Source organism: Mytilus trossulus, chromosome 5 (assembly GCF_036588685.1).
Source record: "Mytilus trossulus isolate FHL-02 chromosome 5, PNRI_Mtr1.1.1.hap1, whole genome shotgun sequence".
In the NCBI taxonomy this organism is placed as follows: domain Eukaryota; kingdom Metazoa; phylum Mollusca; class Bivalvia; order Mytilida; family Mytilidae; genus Mytilus; species Mytilus trossulus.
Window position 1 is genome coordinate 42,718,387 of NC_086377.1, and position 6,733 is coordinate 42,725,119.

The following is a 6,733-nucleotide window of genomic DNA, read 5'->3' on the forward strand; positions in this document are numbered from 1 at the left end:
GTATGCATAAAAAAACATTGTCTTTCAACCAACAACATACTTCAAGACAATACCCTGAAATTTTTGTATACCACAAAAATATTCAAAAGAAAAAACTTTATATTTAATGAATTGGAGCTGCAACTAACAGACAATGTGTTAGTCCGAGATTGGAGTAGTAGATTTTTTAACTGATATATACTGTAAATTCAGACAATTTTTAGTGCATTTTAGAATTGTGACGTTTGAAAAGTAATAGTTTAAATTTTGGAATTTAGAAATGCTGCATTGGTATAGCGCATTCAAAATATAAAAGACTTGTTTTTTTTGTACAAACTTTTCCTGTTGCAAAAATAATCTTAGTGAAAATTTCTGAATTTACTTTATTTTTTTTACGTTCTTATCATCTACAGCCTTCCAAAAAAATGTAATCACTACTGTACCAGTCATTTCATGAGTTTGGTTGTGGAGAGAATCAGATACTGGTTCAGAGTTATGTGGGTCATAGTTCCAAGTAATGTTTTACTCATCTGTTTTATATGACAATAATACTAAATAGAAATATCATATTGTTTTCAGGGTACAAATCAAGAGGTTCCTATGATGGTACCTGGTCATACCACCATTTCACCCACCTCAGTGTTATGATCTCATTGGTCACCATGGACACAACTATTCTGCTTAATGATTGGACATCTTCATGGTTACCAAGGAGACAGAACTGATGACAATTTCCTGTAATAAAAGGGAGATAACTTATTTATTTGTTAATTCAATGGTTGTTAATGAATAGTTCAGTGATTTTTTTTTGTATTATATTATAATAAGTATATATCTATATATAGTGATTTAGCTATTTATATAAAATATGCATGAAATTTGTTGAAACCATTTTTTCTGGTTTTTATGTTGATATTGAATATTGTGTATTGATTATTTGTTTATTTGTTTTAGTGTTTAGCTATGTATCGAAGGATTGTGATTGGCTACGAAAAAGAACACAAGATTTGCTTGGTAACTGTCTTATTGATATTTACCCCACTTTTCCTTTTACTCACATATTTATATACATAACACACTTTGGATGACCCACTAAATATTCCAACACAACCAAAGGTTAAAGGTTAAAAAGTGACCTTCGATGGGTTATTTTTTGTAGAAAGTTTATTTGGTGATTTTTTTTTGGCAATACAAAATATTGCTTGTCAAAAAACATACCACTTTAAAAAGAATTTGAAAACACTTCTTTAAACACATCAGAAAAAAATAAAAAAAAGATAAAAAAAAATATGAATAATATTTCACCTTATAATCATCACATAAGTAAGATAGATTAATTCACTAAATTGACACATTTTCAATAGCCAATCACAATCCTTGATTAACTAGCTTCATTTTCATATTTAAATCATGTTATTTTTTGTCTCTGTTATTCCTTGAATATTTATTTTTTGAGGTCAGTTCAGGTGAAGTTTTAAGTACACAAAACCAGAACATCTGGTTCAGATATTAATTTTCCATTATTGTCTATTTTGGAAGCCATGCGCAAAACATGATATTTCAAATAAATTTCTGTGTTTTTTTCACTTTGTTTAATATTCAACTAAATTAAGACCAATTAAAAAAAAAAAAAAATCGGAACAAAAAATATACCTGGGGAGATCAAATTTAGAAAGAAGATTATCGAATTGAATTAAAAAATAAATGTTCAAGTGAGCTACCTTAGTAATAGTCTCATGATTTGTTATTGATATTACATAATTAGTAAAGAGTTTTGATTAGCTCTTTTTCCGTCCAATCATTTCTTCAACATATCTTCACTGCAGGGGCATATCTATATTCAAACGAACAGTTATTATGCCTTTTAATTTTAATGATTGCACAGATCCTTGGCGGTGTTTTATGCATTGATGTAGTGAGGAATTCACCGTTTATGAATCTAATGCATTCTGGGTAATATTGAGGAATTGCTTAAGATGTGAGTTGTAATACAAACTGTGTGCAATTCTTCAAATAATCAGAACAATTCAGGGATTTTGTTTTGTTTTTTATTCAAAATGTAAATTTTTAATCACACGAGGAGCTGTAAATTACAGTTAACCTCTTGTACCATACACAAAAAAGTATAATCTAGATTTTATAAAGTATTCAGTCAAATTTGAAAATTTCGATGTGTTCTGTAAGAATAATGAATATGAATAAAAATTTATTTAGTTTTAATTTTGTTTAAAAAAAATAGATTGTTTACCATTAAGGAGTTTGAAATAGTTAACAAAAATTTTGGTAGATTGAAAAACTCATTTATTATTAATCCGAAACCATGACAACGAATACTTTTCATCTTTTTAATATGCAAATTGTGTATCTGTGTTAATAATATTCTCTGTTTTGGTTGTGCTAAAAGTCAATAAAAATTCCTTCAATTATTAGATTTTAATCTATTAATTATCTATATTTGAATTGACAATGTAAATTGTTCAGGAGTTTGAAATTCCAGCCTATGACGTGATGAACAACAGGACCAATTTAAGCATCTCATCATTTTTTTTAAATGGTCCCCCATTTTTTGTACATTTTTTGAAGTATTCCCTTCGAACAAATGCTTTGAAATTGACATTTTTTTTCAATGACATTCCACTTGTAATAATTTCCAATGCTATTATTGTTAATTGTTCTAATATTATATGTGTTGACGAAAAAACATCAAACTTTTTATGCAAATGTTGTTTACAATTTGTTGTTTTGTTTAAAATGTATAATGGAGGCAACCATATATAGTGCTGTGTAAGTGTTTTGTGTGTGAAATGAATTTCAGCTGTCTTTACGATAAATTGAATAGTCTCCCTTGTAATTGTGAGAAATGACAATTACCTCCCTTTGATTTATATCAAATTAACTCTACAGTTAGTGTAGTATAAAAATGAATTAAATATTGCTGTTAATCTGACAATTTACAAAGAGTTTTTCTCTAATCAAGAACAAACAAACAAGCAAGATGAATTGTTAAGAGAGCTGAAATTATTTGTAAATATTAAATGTGTTACATGTCTTTTTATACTTTTTTCATGAAAAGAATATTTAGATGATAGAATTAAATTGATGAAACTCTTCATTATGAAATTGTTTTCAAATAGAAGCAATATAGTGTTTTGTAGAGAATTATTTTCATTTTTTGCTTTATTATTTATTTTGCTCATTGAGGTCAACATAAGGTGATTGACATTGCTTGTAATATAATCAAATATTGAATTATTATTTTGTATATTTATCCTTTGTTGGACCCCAAAATCTTACAGTTTTTGTTTGCTTTTCTGTCTCAAGAGAAAGAAATTGCCATTGGTGGGGTTCGTGAAAGGAGGGTTATAAGCTTTTTGTATTACTCAGTATTTATATCCCTTCTAGGGCCTCAATATATGAAATCCATACTAAGTTGTAGTGTCATGTTTAGTAGCATATTATTTTAGTCATATTTTATGTTTACAATGAAGTTTTGTCTGATAAATAAACAGCAATAACCTACTTTTCATGTGACACTGTTAAATATTGTTAGACCTCTTATGCATATTGGAAAACAATTCCTAAACAGGTTTTTATTTTATCTGTGTTTAATGAAAAGTGGGATTAAGCAGAATTTGATCATCCCTTTTGGTGCCCCATTTTTTGTTTGTTGTGTTGGTTAATAGGTGATTTCTTTTTCATGGGAGAGGAATATGTTTGGTTTTAGAAAATAGTTACTGTTTTTTTATTATTTACTTCTGAAAAATGGGTACAGGCTATGCCTTACTTAAACAAAGCTGATATTTAGGTTAGGAGAAAAAGAACTAAACATTGGGAGAATTTGACAAAGAAAGTGCTTCAGTTAACAGTATTGTTTTCATTATTCAATTTAGTTCACCAATAATAATTCATTTAAAGTCTGCTCAGTAAATTTCTTGTTTTTCATTCAAATAGATAAATACAATACATCTTCATACCAAAATCTACTGAATCCAAGCAGTACTTGTTTCTATGTCTTTTTAATTGAAATAACTATAACTGCAAACAAGTTATAGGAATGATATCTTATTAATAAGGGTAGACAATTTAAGTATAGCTTATAAAACAGTATTAAGATAAGTAATACTCAGAATTTTTTTCAAGAACAAAGCTTTTCTGTTGTTTTTTCCAAACTGCTGTACAAAATTTGTGTTCTATTTTTTTAGTTGAAAATAATATGTCATTTTCATAAAACTAACAAAAATATTCTTGATACAGGGTAAAAATGAAAGCAATATCATATATTCAAGGCCTTTTTTCTTATGTTTTATTGAGTTCCCTTGTTTTACTTATTTCTTATTAAATTTTTTGGTTAAGGTAGAATTAACAATATATCTGTGCAATATTTAGGACATTTTATAAATATAATTTTCCAATGATTTCTATAATAATTTTACTAATTGTCTAATTACAAAGCAATATTTATTTGATAAACTGTGGACATGGATTTGTTAATTTATATCAATTCTAATATAATGAAATATATGTTGAAGGTTTCCAATGTTAGTTAAAATTTTAACTTTATTAGCTCCATAGAAGAGAGTTATGTATTTCTATTGAAAGAGTATCATGCTAGTATTTTATTAAAAATAATTTCTTACTAAAATCTTTTATAATGGTAAAAACGAATAATGTAATTGAAATTTTTTTTTTAAAATTTGGAATATTTAATTTTTATTAATATCGAGATCAGCTTCAGGATGCTCTTTTATTAAAATTATCTAATTAAGTTTCTTCCTAATAAAGAAAATTGACTATACAAATCACTAATATGTTTTTATGATAAGACAATTGACTGTACAGATTAAAGACAATTGACTGTACAGATTAAAGACAATTAAAGTACAGATTAGAAACGTACAGTAATATGGGTAAAATAGTTAGTAGCCTGTGATAATTTGTTTATAAATATTTAATAAATGGATTAAGATAAAAATTATGTAAATTAGATGATTTGTGACTAAATGAATTAACTAATCAAAACTTTAAAGAAATAAATTCCTTGACCTCTTTTATATATAGTCTGAAATATCATGTAAATAGGAAATCTATTTATAGTAACAATTGAATTTGGATGTGTACAGACAGTATATATATACACTTGTTAACAATTCAAGTAAACTTTTCACAAGATTCTAACCATTTGTTAACAAATTATATTAGCCTACACTAGTATACCCTCAAACATGCAATTCACAATGAACAAAATGGACTTTGATTTTGAAATGCATCATTTAAGCCAAATCTGTAATGGTGTAGGTAAACTAAAAATTTAACTCAACACTTAGTCATGGGTCCTGATTTCATATTTGAACACATTATATATGTTTCGTTCCCCTTTCTTTTCTAGGGCATTATATTTATGCAGTTTGACTGTCTGTACACAACCAAAATGTTCATCAGTAGTTCTGTATAGTTAGTTGTTGATTCTCTGGTCAGAGACTAAATTATTTAGCTGTGTGATTGTAAATTGTAGATGTGTGATGGTTACATGGTCATTTTATTGTAAAACATCCACTCCCAGGTCACCATGGTGACATGGTGTTTTTTTATTGTGGAAATTTCCCTGGCAATGCTACTTAAATTTTTTAAATATAATCTTTTTGTAATTTATTCGGCCAAAATATACTTATTAGAGGTTCAATACCTATGTTTTCGAATGTTTACTTCCATATATTCAGATTTCTGTATATGTTTTTTGTATTTTGATATTTTTGTTCAATTTACAAAGCACTAGATGTGCAAGGTTCAGGTTGTTGTACTATTAGTTCCGATTTGTAGAAAATCAATTCAATATCAATTGTTATTAGAGTGATGTAAAACTCCTAATTCAACTAAAATTAAATTTACTTTTGGCCATTATTTAATACATTCAAATTTTGTAATAGTTTTTTTTCCTTGCCAGTGGCATTCAGAAAGATTGTGCAATGTTACTTTTGCTCAAGACAATTTTAATTTATGCATTTGACCTTCTGACCTTCAACAAAGGTTAAAAGTGCCATATAGTATGCAAGTATAAGTCGAACTTTTGACACACATATCTTTTACTTTTGACCAATTTTAGCTTGAAAAAATCAATCTGATAAACTGTAATGTAACTTTCTTTTAATCACATGATCCTTTGTATTAGTTTTGATTGGTTGTTGAAGGTCAAATGGTCTTTTGCTGTTACTATGACAATGACAGAGTTCGTGACTGTTTATATCTGAAATAAATCAGCAGATGTCTCCATTTATATGTGTTTATTTTATCTTTGTTTGCCATATATTGATGAAGATAGATATAAGAAGATGTGGTATAAGTGCCAATGAGACAACTCTCCATCCAAGTCACAATAGGGAAGTCTAAATTGTGATTGGTCACTTTTATAATTTATTCTTTCAAAAGTTTTATATCACGAGAACCAGCTTGCATCTAGTGTAAGGGGATGAATAAAGGCAACAGTAGTATACCACTGTTCAAAACTCAGAAATCCATGGACAAAAAACAAAATCGGGGTAACAAACTAAAACCGAGGGAAACGCATTAAATATAAGAGGAGAACAATGACACAACACCGAAACGCAACACACACAGAAACTGACCAAGCATCAGACAAAATCCCACGAGAATAACACATATAACATCTAAACCAAATACATGAATTTGGGATAAACAAGTACCGTGGCACGTCTTATCTTAATATCTCAAAACTGATAAGAGAAAACAAACGACACAA

At 27.8% G+C, this 6,733-nt stretch overlaps 1 protein-coding gene across 9 annotated transcripts in view; it reads left to right on the top strand.

Annotated features, from left to right (window-relative positions):
• LOC134718859 (uncharacterized) overlaps positions 1–6,250 on the top strand; it is a 90,686-nt gene extending 84,436 nt beyond the window's left edge. For all 9 annotated transcript variants that reach the window (XM_063581671.1, XM_063581677.1, XM_063581676.1 and 6 more), the window contains one exon: positions 559–6,250. The gene's annotated coding sequence lies outside the window, so the exon portion shown is untranslated. The remainder of the gene's footprint in view (positions 1–558) is intronic.
• The last annotated feature ends 483 nt before the right edge of the window (positions 6,251–6,733 follow it).